General features: G+C 38.1%; 1 protein-coding gene across 1 annotated transcript in view; it reads right to left on the bottom strand.

The window, feature by feature from the left end:
• Nucleotides 1–24,048, bottom strand: part of DSEL (dermatan sulfate epimerase like) — a 60,202-nt gene that overhangs the window by 10,560 nt on the left and 25,594 nt on the right. The window lies entirely within an intron of this gene.

Raw genomic sequence — 24,048 nt, 5'->3', positions numbered from 1 at the left:
AATATTAGGTATCAGTATTTTCATCCATTCCAGTTCCATGAAAGTACCCACAAGAATATTTGTATACCGAAAACTTCAAAAGTAATATATTAATACACAAGGATATTATAGTAAAGTTACTAGAGAACCAACTTGACTACAATGTGTGTGTGTACATTTGCATGTGATGGGAGAAGGAGGAGTACAGAGATTCTCTCAATCATACAGAAAATATAACTTGAAACTGTAAGACATTTAATGGCAGAAATATTTGTGGAAATTTTATAGTATTTTACACCATAAAGTAAAAAGTTTTGTTCACATTTATTTACTAGACAGTTCATTTTGGCTATCTACAACACAAGTCAAATTAATTGTCTGCAGATTCAACATTTTACTCTCAAGTTTCTGACAGATGACTATCTTAAATTTTCTGGAGAAGATGAAACTAATTTCTGTACATGTCTTTTAACTCTGGAAAGATTTAGAATTAAACATAAAGGTACTAAAAAGCTAAGTAACAGATTTAGTTGTTCGATGGTAATATGAGGGATTCAGTTTTAGTCTTTAGAATAACCCATATATTTTTTACATTGAAATGCTTACAGTATTTAATAAAATTTACATACTCTAGAGATTCTGAAAAACTTACCTGGTGATTTCAATTTAAACATGTCTAGTTAAGTGATCCAAAGTTGTGATAGTAAATTGAATGTATCACAGAAATGTGACAGTGTTTCAAAGAATAGTGAATTCACTATATGTAATTTTTTCCTTATTAGATATATATTTTTCTAAATTTTGGAAAAGTTGTTTTTCTATCAGCACTTTATATATTTATATAGTGTATTTGAAAATATATTTTAAAGTCTTTGAAGAAATATAATGCATTGGTTATAAATGAAATGACTAGACTAAATCAGATATGGGGTTGAATTTAAGGTTAAGATGAAGTTTTTTTTTTATGATGTATCATTTTAACAAAACAATAGCAATCTAACTCTCAACTACAGATAATCTTTTTTTTTACACAGAAATTTCACCAAGGGCCAGTGCTGTGGCTTAGAGAGTTAAGCCCCGCCTACAGTTCCAGCAACCCTTATGGGCACCAATTGAGCCCCGACTGCTCCACTTCCAATCCAGATCCCTGTTAATGTACCTGGAAAGCAGTGGAAGATAGCTCAAATGCTTGGGTCCCTGCACTCACGTAGGAGACCTGGAGGAAGCTCCTGCTCCTGGCTTCAGGCTAGCCCAGCAGGCTATTGTGACCATTTGGGGAGTGAATTGGAAGATGGATAATCTCTGTCTGTTTCTCTGTAACTTCTGAATAAATAAAAATATTAGTTTTCTTCCCCATGTCTTCACCATATCACACTATCAAGATTTGACTGTCTCATATGAAAATTGCTTCATGCTATTTTGTAACCAGCCAGATAAATGGAAAACAACTACAAAAATCTATGAAAAGTTAAAGAAAAAAGAAATAGATTGTAAAATTAGTTTTCAATAAAGTAAAGGGTAAGAGGGTTTCTGGAATGAGCTGATGTTTCTTGTATTTGGCAGGCAAAAGAGACTGTGATGCTGAGCTTTCTGGCACACTAGGGAGAGAGGAAAGGGGAAGAAGTTTCCAAAAGGAGACAGCAACTATGGTCAGCACAAGACCCTCATATTCAATTCTAAATTGTTGCACCACACTGAAATTCCTCTTATATATATTCAAAAGGTTAAGAAATATTAGATCACAAGAGGATCTTTTATTGGTGATTCAGCAAAGAATTGAGAGATTTTATGCAATTGTGGGACACATCGTACAGTGAAAAATACCAGGCTGTACAGTACAGATAAGATTAGCACTGCTAGTAAAGAGAAGGCAGGAAAGGAAGATAAATCACAGCCCAAAAACAGGTGGGAATCCCAAAAAAATCCTATGAGAAGCCTGAGAATATCACCAGAAATGTTGAGGTCACAGGTGTTACATGACATCAGAAACCAACTTATATATTTATACTTTAAAAATTAATAACCTCAGAAAACTGGATATGAAAACAACATTTCATTATAGGAACAATTTCACAAGGGTCATGGAATCTAGACTTAAATGTCAAACATTTATATCTTTTAACCAAATATTTAACTGAGAATATATTTTAAAATAGATATACTACATATACATCTTTATATATCTACATCTCTCTCTCATACAGACACAAGAGTCAGAATGAAGACTCAGCATACTCAATTCCTTGAATTTTCAGATTTTTGTTAGCTATTCTGTGTTATAGAACCAGTCTCTGAGCCTCTATTTAATTATGAACACCCAGTAAAATAGCTTACAACATGCCAGCTGTCATTCTAAGAGTTTCATATACCCAACTGAATTGACTTTATGAGAGCCCTGTGGTTGGTTCTGTTATTATGGTCCTTTTGCAACTTGAAAAGATGGAGGCACAAATATATTAAATAACTGATCTGAAGTCATGTAATGCTAGTGAATCATAGAGGCAGGATTTGAAACTAAGAATTTTGGGCTCAACCTAATAGAAATTATTTCCTACCTTTCTTGTGAGAATTCATTTATTCTTTATCTCAACAAGACTTTTCTGAGTTCCTAAGGTGTGCAGGGTGATATATTTTACAATGGTTAGCACAGTCTCATCCCTGATATCAGACTACTCATTTTCAGAAGAAAAAGTCATCTAATACACACGTTATCCATACATATCATGTTTTACTGAAAACAAACTTAGTAATTTAAAATCCTGATGTAAAGGAAAATTAATATTAGTTAACTTATGTATAAATTTGTGATTATGTTTTATTTGCCCCCAACCACATTTTTTTAGTTTTAATCAAAAATCTATTTATTTATTCAAAAACATGTGAAGTACTTGTACCAAAACAAATGGTTTGAACTAAAATTTGAACAAGTGATGTGTGGGGCAGATTATTGGACAAGTGTTTACACTTACAGTTCAATTTACTGGTATACACTTCAGCTAAATAATGTTAGCAAGCTTTATAACTGACTTTAATAGACTTCTCATCATTTATGTTTAAAACCAGACATAATGGTTGGTCTGTCTTCATCCACTACTAGTTTTGGTACCTTAAATTGAATTGACAATTTTATATATTTTTTTATTTAGACATCAGCCTGTTAGGCAGCAGAGAGTATTTCCAACCAGGTCTGTGATTCCACGACAAGCAGATTCCACTGTTTGTCACTTCCTCTACTCTTCTCCCCATAGGGGTGAATTAACTACTGATGAATTTGAGAAGGGAACTTGTATATAATCTATACACTATTACTCTGTCTCTTGAGAATTAGACCACCCCTAAGAGTGATGTTCTAATCTATTCCTCTAGGCCAAGAATTCTGAAAGGGCAGGTTTCCATGTGAGGTGTCCAACATCAAGGAAACTGGGTGGGGAATTCCCTTTGCCTAGGTTGAGTCATAAGTGTTAGGAAGCCCATCTTCACTGCACTTCTCCAACCTGGACATTCTCACTGAACTTACATTTGAATCTCTGTTCCTCTGTTCTTTCTCTCAACGACAACAGAGTTTGGGCCAGGAAGTAGAAAGGCAATATTGCCCTCCCTTAACTTTAACATGGAGTGCGTGCTTGGTGCAATGGTTAACACACAACTCGGGATGCTGGCATTCCGTATTACAGTGCTTGGGTTGGAGTTCCAGCTACACTCCAAGTTCCAGCTTCCTGCTAATGTGCACCCTGGGAGGCAGAAGTGATGGCTCAAGTACCATCCATGCCACCCACATGGGGGACCTGGACTGAATTTCTGACCCCTTGCTTGAGCCTGGCCTACCATGGCTGTTGAGGGAATTTGGAGAATGTGTCAGTGGATTGGAGACCCTTCTCTCTAGCTCCCTGCCCCCCAATAAATAATATCAATAAATAGAAATTTTTGTAAAAATGTCAATACAGTCTAGTCAATAAAGTTGTGTCCACATTTAATAAACTTCAGAATTTTCACTAAACAAATGTATATGCTTATATATAAAGAGAAATGTATCACATACAAATTTATGCTTGTGCATAAAACATGAAATTGTGATGTGGAATGCCAGCAAACATTTTTAAATACTAACTACAAATCATTTCCATCTGTCAGCACAAATGCTGGTGTAAAAGAAATCTTTTTCATCAAGATCTAATCATGTATTAGCAATGACAATTATTTTGCAATAGTATATCATACAAGATGAAACATGCAGCAAAAGGAAGAACAATACCATCCTAAAATATTCACTTCCTATCCTCAGAACTTGTGAATATATAAGGTTACATGGCAACGAGGATTAAGTCTCAGCTAGAATATGATTGCTAAACAGCTGAACTTGAGATGGGAATTTATCTTGGATTATTAGAGTGATCCTAATGTAATTCCAGGGATCCACAGTAGTGTAAGAGAAGGACAAAAAAAGAATCACAGAAGTGGACATGTGAGGACCTGGTCCAGCAGTGATATTTTTGAAGACAGAGTGGGACTTGAGCTTAAAATGTGGGCACCCTCTAAAAGCCGAAAAATAGAGAGACAGATTCTTTCCCAGAGAGTCCAGAAAGAAACAAAACAACTCATTGTTGTGTGATGGGTAAATCCACTGCCTGTGAAACTGGTGTCCCATATGGGCACTGGTTTGAGTCCTGGCTGCTGTACTTGTAATCAAGCTCCTTGCTAATGCAAGTGGGAAAGCAGCAAAAAATGGTCCAAATGCTTGGGCCACTTCACCCGTGTGGGGAACCCAGAAGAAGCTCCTGGCTCTGGGCTTTAGTCGGGTCCCAGCCCTGGCCATTGTGGTCATTTGCAGAGTGAACCAGTGGATGGAAGACCTCTCTCCTCTCTTTGTTTCTCTCTTTCTCTGTGCAACTCTGTCTTTCAAATAAATAAAATAAATCTTAAAAAAAAAAAAAGCACCATTGCTTTAGCCCAGTGGGACTTACTTCTGACTTCAGATTTCATCATAAGGTAATAAATTTGTGTTGTTTTCAGGCACTAAGCTTATGGTGATTTGTTACAGCAGCAATAGTAAATGTATGCATGCTGATATGGTCAGCATTCCAGGGAAGCACAGAAAGAACAGTTCTGCTTTGAAGCTGAATGATCATTGGCCATCATTAAAAGTTCATGAGTAAGAGGCTTTTTAAAATCATTTTTACATTTAGCTTTATAAACATTTCCACAACTGTAAGCATCTTTGTATACCACATAGTAAAGAATTTGAACACAATTGGCAATCACTTATGTATTGGTCATTTGTGTAACTCATGACCTCTCTGATCTTCTGCATGATACGATTTTACAAATAAACTGTAAGAACATAAAAGCAATGTGGGCACATCTTTTAAAAATGTTCAAACAAACATTAGGATTTAGCAAACTCTGCCAAAAAACTGTCAACAGAAGCAAGAAATATGGCCACTTTTTAGTACCAGATGTGAAGCAGTTTCTCCAGCATAAAGTCAAAATGCTTTACTGTCTCTGCTCTGTGACAGCTAGCACCCCAGGGATTATCTCTTTAAAGTACAGCAAAGACTGAGGAAATCAATGGTATGTTTGTGTGAGGTTCTACTGAAATGTCTACATACAAACACTGGACTAATGCTTCTTAGGAGAAAGTCACATTATCAAATTTGGTAAGGTAATGGAGGGAGGAATATTAATTTTTCTTAGATTCCCCCATGCATTATTCCCATCCCGTCAAAGAACCATATATTATTTTTACATGTTATAATTTTGCCAAGAAGCTGGGAGGGAGCAGAAATTCAGTTTAGGGTCCACCTACTAAATTGAGGTCAAGCTCAGGACTGTTCCTGCCCCAGGAGGAGGATGAGGGTCATCTTATCAAGTCCTACAGGTCTTCATCCACCTTTTCCTAATTGGTATCAACTTTTCTGTTATGCTGACAAATCTGTACATAATAGAAGAGACTATTATTCAGAATATATTCAAATATATTTTTGGCCAAAGTGGTGGTTAAATAATAGGGTCACAATCATTCTTTTGTACAATTTGAAATGGTGGTACTAATGGTACATTTTAGATGTACATTGAAGGAGAAGTTTGCCTAAAATACATATGCATTTCTTATTTTTCTCATGTAAGTTCAAAGGTGTGACAACATTGGCAGATAGATACCCACCAGTAAGCAATATTTGCTATTTCTATCATAATATAATGTAGGAATGTTTAAAATGATTCTATGTTTCTTATAATTATTAAACATTATGATTTATTACAATTCTTTTCTGGTCAGCTATGAAATAGAAACTAGGAGGGTAGTGGTTGTTGAATATCAATGGCTTAAAGAATAAAAAGTACTTTTGCATATTTACATGTTGACAATAAAACTGTCGAAATGATTATAAGGTGTGAGCACTTGGTGCAGCAGTTAAGATGCCCCTTTGCATGCCTGCATGCCTTATTAGAGTGTCTGAGTTTGAGCACCAGCTGTGCTTCCAGATCCAGCTCCCTGTTAATGCACACTCTGCCAGGCTGCAGGTGCCAGATAAAGTGCTTAAATTACTATCACCTACTTGGAAAACCCAGATTGTCTTTCAGGCTCCTGTATATGGATTGGCCTTACCCCAACTGTTTCAAGCATTTGGGGTATGAACCAGTGGATGAAAGATCTCTTTTTGTCTCTGTTTATCTTTCTGCTTTTCAAGTAAATAAAAATAAATGAAAAATAACGATGGTTACAAGAATGACATTTCAATGCCATGGAAAGTTCTTTATACACTCAAGTATTTTCTAAATGATTATTTTTAAAGACAGAGTGACAGAGGGGCCAGACACATGGCACAGCAGGTTAATGCCCTCGCCTGAAGTGCCAGCATCCCATATGAGTGCTGGTTCAAGACCAGGTTGCTCTACTTCCTGTCCAGCTCTCTGCCTATGGCCTTGGAAGGCAGTGCAAGATGGCCAAGTCCTTGGGCCCCTGCACCCACATGGGAGACCAGGAGGAAGCTCCTGGCTCCTGGCTTCGGATTGGCGTAGCTCCAGCCGTTGCGGCCATCTGGGGAGTGAACCATTGGATGGAAGACCTCTCTGTCTCTCTCTGTCTCTGTCTCTCTCTGTCTCTCTCTCTCTCTCTTTCTGCCTCTCCTCTCTCTGTGTAACTCTGACTTTCAAATACAATAAATAAATCTTAAAAAAGAGATAGAGTGACAGAAAGAGAGGGAGAGGCAAAAACAGAGATAGATCTCCCATATATTATAAAAGAATATATTTTATTTATGTTAACATATTTATGAGTCAGGATTCAGAACCAACTGGGAGGGGGCACGAGATGAGAGGGAGGGAAAAAGGAAAGAGAAGGAATCTGCTCAAATGATAATGGGAGAGATGAGAATTCCATGATTGACTGGAGACCCAAGATAGCTGATGACGTAGTTGCAGACTGAATCTGAAGGCCTGAAAACAAGAGAGCCAGCAGTCTAAATGCAAGTCAAAAACTGCCAGGCTTGAGATAGGAGAAAAGTCAGCTTTCGGTTTATGTTCAACGGAATGAAAAGTCCAATGACCCAGTTCAAAGCTTTCAGGAAGGAGCCAGTCCCTCCTACTCAGCCTTTGATTTCTGTTTAGGCCTTCAATTGATTAGAAGAGAGCCACTCACTTTATGGAGGGGCATCTGCTTTACTTTATCTACCACTACAAGAAACAACCTCGCAGACATACCAAGAACATTGTTAACCAAATGTCTATGCACCTCATGGCCCTGTCAAATTGACTTATAAAATGAACCATCACAGTCTCCTTGCTTTATATAAGCTGCCATAAAACTTATTCGTTTGAATAATTCTTCACATGTATTTGCCATTCTTAAACACGTAAATAATTCTTATTTTACATAGAATAAAATACAAACACCATAATAGGACAGAAGTAGGGCAGTTTGGTCCTAATATTCTGTACCCACTACAAGTCCTCCATACTGAAAGAATATCTTTCAGGGATATTTCTCAAAAGAATAAGCTTCTTCCTTTGCCTTTCTTTGTGCAACAAATATTGCTTTCTAGGTTTTAGAAAATACTGCTTACTTCGTCCACTGGGCAATAATTTGCTCATCTTTTAAATAAGTTTCTAATAAAGGACTTTTGTCATTTTTTTGGAGTTATTTATTTAAAAGGCATAGCATGTGGGCAAGGAGGAGAGAAAAGAGAGAGGTATCTTCGGTCTGTTGATTCATTCCCCAAATGGCCACAACATCCAGGGTTGGGCCAGGCTGAAACCAGGAAGCAAGAACTCCATCTGGGTCTCCAACATGGTTTGACAGGGTCCAAAGCACTTGGATCATCATCTGTGATCTTTCAAGTCACAGTAGGCAAAAGCTGCATCCAAAGCAGAGCCACTGGAATCCCAACAGGCACTCCAATATAGGATGCTAGTGTTTAAACAGTGGCTTAACTCACAGTTCCACAATACTGGTCCCAGTGATATTTTTCTTTTAATAAAACCCCAATTAGTTTTTTAATCCTAATCTCTAAACTGGGTTCCCACAGCTCTTGTTCATACTACTACTATGACATGCTATGCTATAACATACTATATTATCATATGCAACATATAATTTCATGTTAAATTGAATTGCCCTCAATAAAGAATTTAAAAAATTGGAATCATATAGCATTCACCTTTATTCAGCGCATCAAATTGTGTCTTGAAAATAGTATGGAGAAATTTTTCAAGAATTAAGGAAAAATAAAGACTTTGTGAGAAAAATAACACTTGAGAAGCCATTTCCAACCTACCTACAGTGCAGACATGATGAGAAAACAACATGCATAATACTTGGAATGAAAGAAATAATGTAATCTATTCAGAGATTACATAATTAACTATGTCGAAAATCCCAAAAAATCCATCAAAAAGCTATTTAACTGATATATGAATTTAGCAAGATCAAACATGAAAAAAGTACAAAAATCCCACCTCATTTTTACAAATGGAAAATAACATTCAAAATTCCTATTCAAAATGTCATTCAGAATATCAACAAAACTATTACATTCTTTGATATAAATATTTACGTTTCTGTATGTATGTAGGCATCTGAATGCTGAGAACTTCAAAACACTACTGAAGGATATTAAAGATTATACCTAGTGAAATAAGCCAGTCCCTAGAAGACAAACACCATATATCTTCCCTGATCTGTGATAACTAATAGAGTACCAAAAATATATTGTATAGGAGTGAAATTGACATTTTGAGATTTAATGATTGTTTACAACCCTTGTCTACTGTTGAGGAACAGTGTTTTTTTCTTCTTACTATTTGTTAACTCTTTACTTGGTATAGGGCTAATCTTATGAGTATAAAGTAAGCTGAAAATAGATCAATGTAAAAGTTAAGAGAGGGATAAGAGAGGAAGGAGGAGGAATTGAGACTCTGGGTGGGTAGGAGGGTAGGGTGGGAAGTAACACTATGATCCTAAATCTGTATATATGAAAGACATAAAATTTGTTTACCTCAAATAAAATAAATAAATAAGAATCCAAGATAAGTAAAGAGATGTGTCACGGTCACGTATTACATAAATATATATTTATGGTATGACTTTTCAATAAATCAATGTGAAAATGTAATGCAATCATACCCAAATCACAATAGCATTTTCTAGGAAGAAATAATTTCCATTTTCTATGAAGCAAATTTTAATATTATTTAGTGAGTCAAAAACACTACACAAAATCTGAAAGTTTATTCTACATGAGTTTAAAACTGTAAAACTACCATAATCAAAGCAGTGCTGTATCACTGAAAGTAGATACATAAGTCACAGTATAAAGTGTGTATATGGATACAGTTTTTGAAAAAAAAGTAGACAATTGAATGAAGAGAAACTGTTCCAGCACTTTGTATTGGAACAGCCAGACATTCACAATATTAAAACTGATACACTATTAACTTTTAAAATATGTAAAGTAATAGCCAGTCTCTGGTCAACAACGTTAACATGTGTATGCCTGGAAAGGAACATGTGCACATATACACACATACATGCTTCAGCTAACCTTAATGTTGTACAGCTGTGAAAAACTATCACCATGTAATTACAAATTTAATCGAAATTTTGAATTATTTTCCTGTCAAAGGTCCATGCCAAACATAGAATTCATTTCCTTTAAATCTAAGTAATTTAAAATTTTAATATTGGAAGTATTTTTTAATGACGAATTAAAGACAGACTTAAAAAATCCAAAATTATGGGCAGGTGCTGTCGTGTAGCTGGTAAGGGCACCATCTGCAATGCCAACACCCAATTTGGGCCCCGATTTGATTCCCATATTTGCTACTGCTCTTCCATTCCAGCTCTCTGTTAAGGCCTGAGAAAGCAGTAGAAGTCCCAAGTCCTTGGGCCCCTGAACCTGCATTGTAGACCTAGAAGAAGTTCCTGGCTCCTGGATTTGGATGGGCCAAGCTCCAGCTGTTGTGGCCATTTGGGGAGTGAACCAGCAGATGGAAGACTCTCTGTCTCTCTCTCTCTCGCTCTCGCTCTCCCTCTCTTTCTCTCTGCCTCTGCCTTTCTGTACAAATAAATAAACCTTTAAAAAAATCCAAAGTCACTTGCTCTTTTTTAGAATTTTATTCATGATCTTACTAAGATGACTTCAAATTTTATTCCAGTCTAATGAGAGTAAATCACAGACACTGGCTTGTCATATGATTAGCATTATGAAATCAACATGTTGACAGTTAAGATAGGCATTGCCCCCTGCTAGAATTGTCATTCATCCAACCTAGATTATTTAAGAAGTAGAATGTAAATTTATCAATCACATTATAATTTCATCAATATACAGAGGATTGATTCAAAATGCTCATACTGGAGCTTAGGTTGGGGACTGTTATCTTCTCATAACTGAAGAACCTTAAAAATCAAACCAAGATGGAGTTACCTAAGCCAATACCATTAAAAACAAGAAGTCACCTTCGCCCCAAATAAAAATTAAAGTTTAAAATTACAGCCCTAAACTTTTTCCCCAAAGCTAAAATTAGGAGCAACTATAAGATAAGGGACCCTATGCTTAGCTAGCTGCGACACTTGTGCCTGGCTGTGCTAAGACCTAACCCAGTTTGTATACCTCCTAATACTCAAATAACAGTGTGGAAAGCGGAACGCCGCTCTCCCACAAGGGGAACAAAGGGAGCGAAAAGTCGTCCCCCCTCAGGGTGAACAAGATGGTGCTGGCAGGGAAAGGAACTACTAAAGAAGTAAACAGCAAAATGGTGACGAGGTGCATGCCTCCCGTGTGATCTCATAGCTGATTGGATAGAAGACACATGCCCTTCACATGATCAGCTCGAGGATTGGACTGCTGTGTGCATGGACTCTATAGTGCTTTTGATTGGTCACTGCGGGTATATAAACCGTGTGGCTTGTACTGGGGGCGCTCTCCGGACTCCTGAGTTCAGGAGGCCCGTCTGCGCAGACGCCGAATAAATCCTCTTGCTTTTGCATCAGCTGGTCTGGAGTCTGAGTCTCTGGGGTGTGCCTCTCGACGTGTTAGCATCCTCACTCCGAGGGTCTAACAATAACCTTTGCTTGGTTACGGTTGCAGAACAACAAAAAGCAGCAGCTGTAACACTATTACTCATATTAATTAACTACATGCATAATTTTAATGAATAAAGTGCACAATTCTTTTTTCTTATTCTATGTTTTAACTGAATATTTAAATGTGATTTGCTAAATCAAATAATAAAAATGCCTTGCTCCAGCTCACTTTAAAATTCACTTTATGGTTATTTTATTCATCCATTTCATTGTCTGTTTCACAAAAGCATCTCTGACAACTGAAAATTGAAAAGCAATACTGTCTTTCACAACAGATGGTGTGAGAAATGCTGCTAAATATTCATCCCATATTAAAAATAAAATGATGCCATAAAAAGACTCATAGATTTTCACAGAAAAATCAAGTTATATTGCAGAAAGAAGCCCACAGAAGGCTAATAAATTCAAATGACCAAATTGCATAGTTTCTAGTAAGCCCTATAGAGTATTGGATCTTAGCCAGGTCTTGTTAAAGATTTAATTAATATCTAGGAGGAAGACATATAAAAGACATGATTTTAAGATTTATAGATGGTAGCAAGATGAGGGTGAAACAAATATAACAGAAACAAAATCAAGGGGAAAAATACATAGATTTGATCATCTGATATGCTGTGGTGAAACCTAGAAAAATATTTATGGAATGAAAACAGAAGTCTAGTACTTTCCAAAACTCAGTGGTATAATTTCAAATAGGAAACCTCTTTAGAGTAATTCTTTTTTGGAAAAAAATATCCTGAGATTTTAATTAGGTGTACAAATATGTTAGCAATAGTGAGATGAGGCTCCTAAAATTTCCAACACAGAGAGATACTAGTTTGCAAAACAGAATGTTAACATCAGTGTTACATTCCACAATTCTCCTGGATCACAGGGCTATTTCAAACTAGCTTTTATTTCTGCTTTTTGTTAGGTGTAAAGGGTCTTTCATCGGATTGTGCTGATTCTTGCATTGTCTATATCCTGAATCTGGTGGCCTGTTGGCTTAGTTGTGTCCTGGACTTTCAGTGAAGCCATCAAGAAGGATCAGAGGATTCGAAGTGGAAGTGTCAGAGCTGAGCAGAATGTGTCTGGCACAGGGGTGAGCGCATCTCTGCAAACATGAGCTCAGTGGGTAACAGGCTGGCTCTAGGAAGTTGGCTGCTCTCCAGGAGAAAAGTGAGAATGACAGCCCTGAGACAAAGGAGCTCCCAGTGTCCCCACCCCATACCCTGGTTGAAGTTTGTCTTTACCCACTGAGGAGCTAAGTCCCTCATTCTTTTCTATCCTTTTTTCTTTTTCTTTTGAAGGACTTTTCTTTTTTTTTTTTTAACTGATACACAAAACTTGTACAATTTATGAGGTGTTATTGATGTCTTGATACATGTAGGCATTGTATACTTTTCAAATCAAGATAAACATACTCAGCTCTATCTCTATCCTCAACCACTTAGCATCTCTTTATGGCAAAAATATTCAAATTATTTCTCATATCTTTTTATAAAACATATAGATTATTGTTAGCTATAATAGTAGCTACTGTGTAACAGAACATCAGAACTTATTTCCGTATTAATTAAAACTTAGAACCCTTAATCAACTTTTCCCCAGCTCTTCCTTTCCCCCATACTCCCCTCAACTTCTAGTAACCACCATTATACTGGCAACTTCTATGAGATCAACTTCTTTAGACTCTACATAGTGGAATCAGGAGGTACTCATCTTTCCATGCATGGTTTGACTTACGTAACATAAAGACCTGCAGTTCCACCCATCTTGTTGCAAATGACAAGATCTGATCCTTTTTAAAAATAGTCTTTGCAGGGACTGGCACTGTGGAACAGCAGGTTAAAACCCTGGACTGCAGCAGTGGCATCTCATATGGGCACCAATTCAAGTCCCAGCTGCCCAACTTCCAATCCAGCTCCCTGCTAATGCACCTGGGAAAGCAGTGGAAGATGACCCAAGTGCTTGGGCCCTTGCACCCATGTGGGAGTCCTGGAAGAGGCTCCTGACTCCTGGCTTTGGCTCATTGCAGGCATCTGGGGAGTGAACTAGCAAATGGAAGACTTCTCTCTCTCTTTCTCTACCTCTCTCTGTAACTCTTTCAAATAAATAAAAAATAAATCTTTTAAAAACAATGGCTTTTGCTTTCTCTGAAAACCAAACAAAGCTAAAGAAAAATAACACTGAATGCTTTCCACATGGGTATACAATCACTGAGTGTGTGTTTGGAAAGCAGGAGATAATACAGGCTCATGCAACAAGCATGCCACATCTCTTGGTTTCTCACTGAAAATTTTAAGAAGAAATTGTCTTGTGACTGTTAACATAATTTATATCTGGGGCAGATATTGTGATGGAACAGTTAAAACCACCTCTTGGAACACTCATTTCCTATATCAGAGTGCCAGGTAGTATCCCAGCTACTTTGTTTCCAAAATAACTTCCTGCTAATGCATCTGGGAGGCAACAGATGATGCCTCAAGTTCTAGAGTTCTTGCCACCAATGGGGGATATCCAAATGAAGTTCCTGGCTCCTGGCCCCAGAATGGTCCTGGTTGCTGCAGATATTTTAGGAATGAACTAGTGTCTGGAAACCTCTCTCTTCTCTGCTTCTCCCTCCATATCTGTTACTCTGCCTGTCAAATAAACAAATATTTTAAAATATTGTCTATCTCACTTCAATAGGTTTCCTTTTTGGTGCTTGGTTAGTTGTCACCGATCAGGGAGAACATATGATATTTGTCCCTTTGGGACTGGCTTATTTCACTCAGCATGATGTGTTCCAGATTCCTCCATTTTGTTGCTGCCGGATTTTATTGTTTTTTACTACCGTATAGTATTCTATAGGGTAAATATCCCATAATTTCTCTATCCAGTCTACTGTTTTTTTTTTTTTTTTTTTTTTTTTTTTTTTTTTTTTTTTTTTTTTGACAGGCAGAGTGGACAGTGAGAGAGAGAGACAGAGAGAAAGGTCTTCCTTTTGCCGTTGGTTCACCCTCCAATGGCCGCCGCGGCCGGCGCGCTGCGGCCGGCGCACCGCACCGATCCGATGGCAGGAGCCAGGAGCCAGGTGCTTTTCCTGGTCTCCCATGGGGTGCAGGGCCCAAGCACCTGGGCCATCCTCCACTGCACTCCCGGGCCACAGCAGAGGGCTGGCCTGGAAGAGGGGCAACCGGGACAGAATCCAGCGCCCCGACCGGGACTAGAACCCGGTGTGCCGGCGCCGCTAGGCGGAGGATTAGCCTAGTGAGCCGCGGCGCCGGCCCTCCAGTCTACTGTTGATGGGCATTTAGGTTGATTCCAGGTCTTAGCTATTGTGAATTGAGCTGAAATTAAAGAGTTAAAATTGTATATGTGCGGGTGTAAAAAGTTAAGCTTAAGCTTACAGGTTTAAACCTTCCTGGTACAGCTGTAAAAATAAGACAGAGTGAAGTAGCACCTTGACAGTAGGGACTCCATTTTGGAGCACTTGAGACTCCATTCTGAGAAAGCACCCCCCCACCGTGAGACTCTGGTCTGAAACTATGATCTCAAATAGTCGGACAATAGCAGTGCACTACATCACCCTTGGCAATGCACAAAAACCCCCTAGCATGATTGCTCAAGCTTAAAAGTAAAAAGGTTGCACCTGGGTTACCTGGGCTAATAATAAAGATGTAATTTGTCTGTGTCTTACATTAATGTCAAGTCCTAATTGCTAATTGTAATATTGTAACTGGTATTGTCAAGATTATGATAAATATTAATTTCACTTAGGTTTTAGGTTATGTTGACCCCAGTAACCATATACTCTCTTTTGATTTTATGTACTCTTTTGATCTTAGCAACTGTGTATAGCAACCGTGCATAGCAACCATGTATTCCCCCCTTCCCGGTTTTGCGGTTTTTGCCTTTATAAACCCTAACCTTTGGTTATTCGGGGCTGCTCTGTTCATGTATGATCAGACAGCCCCAGCATGCTGAATAATCAATAAATCTTTCACCCTTTGCTGGTTGCATGAGAGAAAGGTCTCTTGGAGTCATTCCTTTGGCGGTGGGCTTTTTCAGACTCTAACAAAATAAACATTAAGGTGTGGAAAGCCCTTTTGTTTGCCAATTTAATTTCCTTTGGGTAAATTCCAAGGAGTGGGATGGCTGGGTTGTATGGAAATGGACACTATAAGAAACGGTGACTTGATCAGCCCTTGCCTTGACTGTTGATGAACAACTTAATACTTTACTCCTTTTAGTATTTTTTATGTTCTACTTAATATTATTGGTTTAATTCTGCAATTAATACACAGTTATTCTTAAGTGTTGAAACTTAACTGAAAAGTGATTCCTGTTAAACATAAGAGTGGGAATAAGAGAGGGAAGAGATGTACAATTTGGGAAATGCTCAAATGGACTTGCCCCAAATGGTAGAGTTAGAAACGTGCCAGGGGATTCCAATTTAATCCCATCAAGGTGGCATGTACCAATGCCATCTCACTAGTCCAAGTGATCAATTTCTGTTCACAATTGATCATAATGATAGGACTAAGAGTCAAAGGGATCACATAAACAAGACTAGTGTCTGCAAATACTAACTGATAGAATAAAAAAGGGAGAGAATGATCCAACATGGGGAGCGAGATACACAGCAGACTCAGAATCACAGATGTCCTAAACAGAACTCTGGCCTCAGAATCAGCCCTTAAGGCATTCAGATCTGGCTGAAAGCCCATGAGAGTATTTCAGGCATGGAAAGCCAAGACACTGTGGAAAAAAAAAAAAAAAAAAAAAAAAAAAAAAAAAAAAAAAAAAAAAAAAAAACAGAACCTAAATAAAAGAGCTCTGCGAGTGAGATCCCAATGGAAAGAACAGGTCATCAAAGAAGGAGGTACCTTTCGCTGAAGGGAGGAGAGAACTTCCACTTTGACTTCCACCTTGTCTAAATATGAACAGAGTCGGTGAACTCAAAAGGCCTCCATAGCCTTGGAAACTCATGACAAGAGCCTAGGGTGATTACTGACGCCATAAACAAGAGCGTCAATTTGTTAAGTCAACAACAGGAGTCACTGTGCACTTATTCGTCATGTAGGATCTCTGTCCTTAATGTGCTGTGCATCATGATTTAATGCTATAACTAGTACTCAAACAGTATTTTACACTTTGTTTCTGTGTGGGTGCAAACTGTTGAAAGCTTTACTTAATATATGCTAAATTGATCTTCTGTATATAAAGATAATTGAAAATGAATCTTGATGTGAATGGAAGGGGAGAGGGAGCGGGAGAGAAGAGGGTTGCGGGTGGGAAGGAAGTTATGGAGGGGGGAAGCCATTGTAATCCATAGGCTGTACTTTGGAAATTTATCTTCATTTAATAAAAATTAAAAAATATTGTCTGTCTTATGAAATAGTATACATTAGTATACATTTACTTTCCTTTCTTTAGTGCAGTTTTAAAGTATTTGAAATGTGCAGTAAGCAATCTCAAGTAATATCCTCTTCCATGCCATTTCCACATTTCTAAAAATGATAATAATAATAATAGTGCCACTACCACCCTGTTATGTCCATATTATTGGTTTTATTTGGATAGGGTGGCCTAAGTGCCCTACAGAAATCTCTTTAAAATGATTCCCAGCAAATTCCCAGGGTTCCTCATATGGTGTCAGTATGTGTGCCCAATATGCATCCCTTCATGTACCTCTGCCTCAGAGCTGCACCCTCTACTGCCACTGTAATAATCTCACCACTGAGACCAGCACTGAGGCACAGGGGGTTAAGCCACCCTCTTCAGAGCTGGCATCCTGGGCCAGCTCTAGTCCTGGCTGCTCCACTTCCAAGCTAGTTCCTTGCTACTGTGTCGGGGAAAGCAGTGGAATATGGCCCAAGTCCTCGGGCCCCTGCACCCATGTGGGATAACGGGAAGAAGCTCCTGATTCCTGGCTTTTGTGGCCATGGCCATCTGGATAGTGAATCAGTAGATGGAATATCTCTCTCTCTCTCTCTCTCTCTCTCTGTGCCTTCTCTCTCTCTCTCTCTGTACCTCTGACTTTCAAATAAAAAAAAAAAAACCTCACTGTGCTTGGAATATTGTTGCAGTGTTTAACTACTGTGATGCTATTTCCTACAGCTGAGGGCCACACCACCAGGAATATTTCAGGCCCTACTTAGTTCTTCAAATAAGAACCCTGGAGAGAAATTTTATAGACTGTGCTGAGGATACACACTGGCAATGGTTTGGAGATGGTTTCAATCCATCCTCCAATGTTTAATGTGTTGACACTTAACCCCCATGGTGAGCAGAGAAAAGCAGCAAAACTTGATCTGATTATGGTGTTTAGAAGTGGCACCTTTGGGAGGAAATGAGATTAAACAAGACCATTGGGGGTGAGCCTTGGATTGAACCCTGGTGGCTTTATGAGAAGATAGAGACCAGAGTGACACGTATCAGCTCCTGCTACTCCTGCCATTGTGATGCACCTGCCAAGGGCCTTCACCAGAGTCAAATTGATGTTGCTGCCCAATCATGGATTTTTGGCCTCCAAAATCTTTTCTAGATAACATTAGTCTGTCTCAGGTATTTAATTATATTAAAAAAAACTTGAGTAATACAATGGGGAAAACAAGAGGAATCAGCCTGAGAATCTAAGATCTGAGAACTTCTTTAGAGCCAGCTGTCTCTAGGTGATGTGTTCTTGTTTCTCCTGGGGGAATGTGTAGACACTTATGGCCAGATGAAATTAGGAAGTATTTCTACAGCCCATTGAGATGTAGGATTAATCTCGTTTTACAATTATTAGAATGAAAACAATCCTTCCCTCAAGAAGAGAGCTTCATCATGACACTCTGAATAATGGAGAAAGTTTGTGTTTCTATATAGTTTTGATAGCACAATGTATTATCAGCATCTTAATTTTTGCTGTTATGACAATATAATGCTTTTTATGTGTAGTTTTTTATTATGAGGGATGTTGAACACCTTCACAGATGCTAAAATTAGTTTAAATGATTTTAGTAAATTGTGTTTTGTTGCCCATTGTTATGAACTTTTTAAAAAAGAGTAATCTATTTATTTATTTGAAGTGTAGTTAGAGGGGGAGAGACAGAGAGAGATATCTTACCTGCTGGTTCATTCCCCAGATGGCCAGAATGGCCAAGGCTAGGCCAGCGTGAATCCAGGAGCCTGCAACTCCATTCTGATCTCCCACGTGGGAGGCAGGGACCAGATATTTGGGCCATCTTCCACTGCTTTTCCAAGCACATTAGCAAGGGGCTGGATTGGAAGTGCAGAAGTTAGATAACTGGCAACCTTATGGCATGATGGCGTCACAAACAGCAACTTCAGTCACTATACCACAAGGCTGGCCCCCTGTTAGGAAAATTTTTTGATGGTTTCTCATATGAGTTCCCTATTATTAACTCTATTAGTTTTTTATCATTGATACAGTGGTATACGCTCTTCCATTTTCTATTTACTTGTTTTTTATGTTCTTATTAAAATGACTTTTTTTTTAGTTCTATGCAGTCAGATTTCAAATTTGTCTTTTTTTTAATTGAATTTTTCTCAAATTGCAAATGTTGTCTTTTGAGTGGCAGGCCAAACTGTAGTTCACTTATGTTATCAATATGTAGGCTGCCGAGTCTTAGCATTTGCCATTAGCATTTGGCCAACCAGCCAGCATAAACAGAGATAATGTAAAGAATCTGTGTCCCCATCTCTGGCACCTGTGTTTGTCTTGTTTCCTCTTACACTTTCCAGTGAAGTTTCCTGTTACTGTTTCAGTAGCCATGAGTGTAACTGAAAGCAGCGGAATCATAAAACCACTGGTGCCATTCCTTTTGCCTACAGTGAACTTCATTCCAGTTTCTGCTATCTTTTGGCCACTCAACAGTGTCTGTCATTGTTAGTGTTGTATTTTCTCTAGAATTTATAACAGTAAGGTGCTCATTTAATCAGCCTGGCCTAACTCAAGCATGCAAATTTTGAGCCATGATTAGAAATCTTTATGTTACACCTAGGTTGAAATCAAGTAATCACATAAATTTATCTAGAAGAGGTTCACCCTTTTGCTTACTCAAATATTTATTTTCTCCAAAATCTTAATGAAATTTTAATGCAAAATAAATTTTATTTCATTTATATAAAATGCATTTGTGCCATTAGTTTTAAAAGGTCAATCTGGTCTCAATAATAGCCTCTTATGTCACCATAGAAATAGTAAATTGCATAAAGACCATGTCTTATAAAGATGTTATAATTGAAAAGGGGGAACTTTACTCAAAATTTTGAGGGTTCTTGCCATATATTTCGATAAGAATTCTAAATATTGGCTGCTTGTAAATAGAACAGGCAACATGGGAGAGTTTTTAGCATTTATTCAGTGAGAGAAATACACAGGAAAGTGAGAGCTTTATTTAGGGGAGAAAGAAGTCTAGAAACTAAGTTGGATACATATCAGGCAGAGGGCAGGCCAGGAGCTACATGCAACAAGTGTGAAGTTAGGAGCAGCCACAGGTACTGCAGTGCAGGCAGAAAAGCAGAGAGCAGAGCAGGACAACAAGGGCAGGCCCACCATGCCCCAGGCCTTTTATTCTCTTCCGAAGGGGAGTGGTTACATAGTCTGATTGGCAAGTGGGTGTACAGGTGAGGTCAGGTAGGGGCATCAGATAACGAAAGGGGGCAGGGTGTGCTCTCCAACTCACAAATCTAATTGATTTAATCCTAACTGCCTGTCTAAATCATAATGACTCTAAGGAATATCATAATCACAAATAATGAGTAACCAAGGCTTATCTTTATTGAGAATTTGGACAGAATGCTTTTTGATCACCAATAACTTAGGCACAGAAGGAAATACGTTCATTATGAAGCTCTTAAGTTATTCAGTTTGGAGGGGTGCTTTTATATCTCTATGAGAGATGAAAAAGGACCCTGAAACAAAAGTGACAAACTTAATAAAGAGACCTGGAATCCATCCTTTTCTTTTGCAACAAGTGTCCCAGTTCTTTACTGAAAGTAAAAGTACCTTCAAGGATGCTTGTTTAACTGGAGCCTATTTGAATGGATATAAGTCTCCAAGCTGAAGGCCTCTAAAAGCTGTGAATAGTTATCATTAGCATATCAAAAACCCTCCCAAGTGTCTTTGGGAGTATTTCTTTTTTCCTTTTATCTGCAGGTTCTCTCTGTTTGGAAAAGGCTGGTAAGGAGTGTATCCTGGGATCTGAGTTTTATTTCAAGGTTATTGAAGTATCTCATGAGTGCAGTCAAATGGAAAACTGATGAATAATATCCAGAGGGCACTGCTAGCAAGATAACTTGCAGTTTCAAAAAACTAGAGAAATATTGATAAAGAAACATTTTAAAATCTCAATTGTTGCTAGTGAAAATACCAACTCTTTTATCCAAACTTAACATGAAACTGTAGATGTCTAAGTCTTACAATTAATAGTGATACTATCCTTTTGCAGAACTAATCTCTCATATTTAATAAATATTTAGACTTTATAACAGCATCATTTATAGGGGGAGGCAGGTGTTATGGCACAGCAGCTTAAGCTACTGCCTGCAATGCCAGTATCCCATATGCACAAGCCCTTTCCACTCCCTGCCATGCCACTTCAATTCTGCTCCCTGCTAATGCTCCTAGGAAAGCAGCAGACGAAGACACTAGTGCTTTGACCCCTGTCACCCATGTGGGAGATGCAGATGGAGTTCTGGTCTCCTACATTCATTCAGTTAGCCCCATCTCGGCATGTGTGACCATTTGGGGAATAAATCAGTAGATGGAAGATTCTCTCTCTCTCTCCTTCACTCTGTAAGTCTGCATTTCAAAATAACAAAAACATTTTTAAAACATCATCACTTTTGTTGAGCTAGATTTACAACAAATACCACTATGAGAAAGAATGTCCCTGTTGCAGTTAACTATTCAAGGACTGGACATGTGGGCTTTGCCTCAGTTCCTGAAGGGGAGACAGAAAATCAGAGCCTAAGAGCACATAATCCTGGGTATGTGGAAGTCAGCTGTGGTGCCTCTCAAAAGCAATGACACAAGCACCCACAAGTAAGATGTACTTGAGGAGAACTCGTTATCATCACAGTCATCGGCATTGACATCCACCTTAATTGGGAAGCCCAGACAGATAGCAAAATAGAAATTAGCCTATGTAGGGGCCAGTGCTTTGGCATAGTGGGTTAAACTGCCACCAGCAATGCCAGTATCCCACATTTGTCCCAATTTGAGTCCCAGATGCTCCACATCCAATGCTGGGAAACCAGTGCAGAATGGGGGCCCTGCACTCATGTGGGAGACCCAGAATGAGCTCTTTGTTCCTAGCTTTGGCCTGCCCCAGCCTTGGCTGTTGCGGCCATTTGGGCAGTAAACCAGTGGTTGGAAGATCTGTCTCTCCATTTTTCTCTTTGTAACTCTGCTTTTCAAATAAATAAAATAAATTAAAAAAAAAAAAAAAAAAGGAAAGAAATTAGCCTATGTGAGCAAGAGGGACCTGAGGAAAATAAAGCAGCCATGGAAAGGAATGAATCAGTCTCTAGCAGCCAGGGATGCACACCTTAGAGGAAGCCCAGTATTTTACACTAGAGAGTCCTGTCCATACCTCAGAAACTATATAAAGATGTTCCCAGTCTTTCCCCGAATCCCTGCCCAGTACCAAGTGGGCCACACAGTTTGATAACAATGGGTAATAAAATGTTGGGATGAATTTCATGTACTTCACACCCAGGAAAAACCTTTGTCCAGGAGAAGAGGGTGAAGGGAAGAAGAATCATGGGAAGAACTGGACCCCATTCCCTTATAAGCCGCAGTCTGAATACAGACTACCCACTCAGTCTCTCCTGAGATGCCTGCTTGGTCTCTCAGGTGTAATTCTCTCAGCTCCTCTTAGTTCTCTGCCGAGATGCCCACCTGGTGTGTTAGGTGTGTTCTCCCCATTAAACTATGTAACCTTGTTTTACCAGAGTCTGAACAGTTAGGCACTCTATCAAATTCGATCTGGAGAGCTGCCCATCTGCTGCACTCTCTCAAATTCCATCTGGAGAGCTGCCCATCCATTTTGCTGAATGCCTTACTCCATTAAACCTTGATATCTTGCTTACCACTACTCTATTTCATGTCTGAATTCTTTCTTGTGCAGATAAGAACCTCCATTCCATCCATTTCTGGTAATGACAACATTCTTTCTTTAGAAAATATTAAATAGAAAACAAAGGGACAATAGTGGACAACTACATTTTTGATACTTTACTTTTTTCCATTCACAGTATCTTTAAAAATCAATATTTTTTTTAAGTTTGACAGTTAAAAAAAAAAAGAGTCCTTACTTTTGTCTTTTGGTTTAAGTAGGGACTGGGTGAAGTTCTTCTCTGGCCATTTTACTTCTCGAGCTATTTTTTGATATAATCTGAATTAATTTCCTTTTGAATATAGCCATAAATTCTAATTTTTTAAATGTTCATGGAAGAAAGAGAAAAAATAAAATAAAGGGAGAAAAAGAAGGAAAGAAAAAGCTAAATGTTGTTCTTTCCATAATTTATAAAAATAACACTTAATAAAGTATAATTAAGCCCTAAATAACTTCATCTGAAATGCTATTAAAATAAATAAATGTAAACTTAAATATTTCTACTTTTAATATTATTATTTATGATTCAAGCTGAATAGGCCTTCTTTGATGGCCTGTTCTTTCTACTGGGATCTCACTCACAGAGATCTTTCATTTAGGTCATTTTTTTTGGCCAGTGTCTTGGCTTTCCATGCCTGAGAAACTCTCATGGGCTTTTTAGACAGATCCGAATGCCATAAGGGCTGATTCTGAGGCCAGAGTGCTGTTTAGGGTATTTGCCATTCCATGAGTTTGCTGTGTATCCCACTTCCCATGTTGGATCGTTCTCTCCTTTTTAATCCATTATTCTTTTAACAATTATTCTAATAATGGAAAACACAGATAATCATAAGGTGGAAAACAAGCATCTGAAATTTCATTTTCAAAAATAACCACTATTCACATCTGACATATAATATTCCAGAACTATGTGTATGCGTATGAGTATGTTTATATACAATATAAATCTATAAATATTTCATGTATAAATTGATATAAACTTTAGGTGGAACCACTTGAAATTACTTACATTTAGCCATTGTTGACTTTTGACAATACTATCTGACATCATTCAAAATGACATTCTGATTTTACTCAAATAAAAATAAATTTGTATTACTTTATAATTAATTAGCAAAAAATAAACCAAACTGTTACAGATTTTTTCTAATAAATATGATACCTCTCCATTTTTTTTGCACTTTTAGAAGCTTTACATGTTTTGTTGTATAATGTTGCCATGATGGATATCCACTTTTTTTTAGGATTTATTTATTTTGAAAGAGTTACACAGAGAGGAGAGGCAGAGAGAGAGAGAGAGTCAGTCTTCCATCTGCTGGTTCACTCCCCAGTTGGCCACAACAGCCAGAGCTGCACCGATCCAAAGCCAGGAGCCAGGTGCTTCTTCCTGGTCTC

The sequence above is a fragment of the Oryctolagus cuniculus genome, chromosome 10, assembly GCF_051225735.1.
Source record: "Oryctolagus cuniculus isolate XC-2025 breed Fujian yellow rabbit chromosome 10, ASM5122573v1, whole genome shotgun sequence".
NCBI classification, from domain to species: domain Eukaryota; kingdom Metazoa; phylum Chordata; class Mammalia; order Lagomorpha; family Leporidae; genus Oryctolagus; species Oryctolagus cuniculus.
The sequence above is the reverse complement of the archived record's forward strand: the minus strand, read 5'-3'. Positions and strand labels throughout refer to the sequence as shown.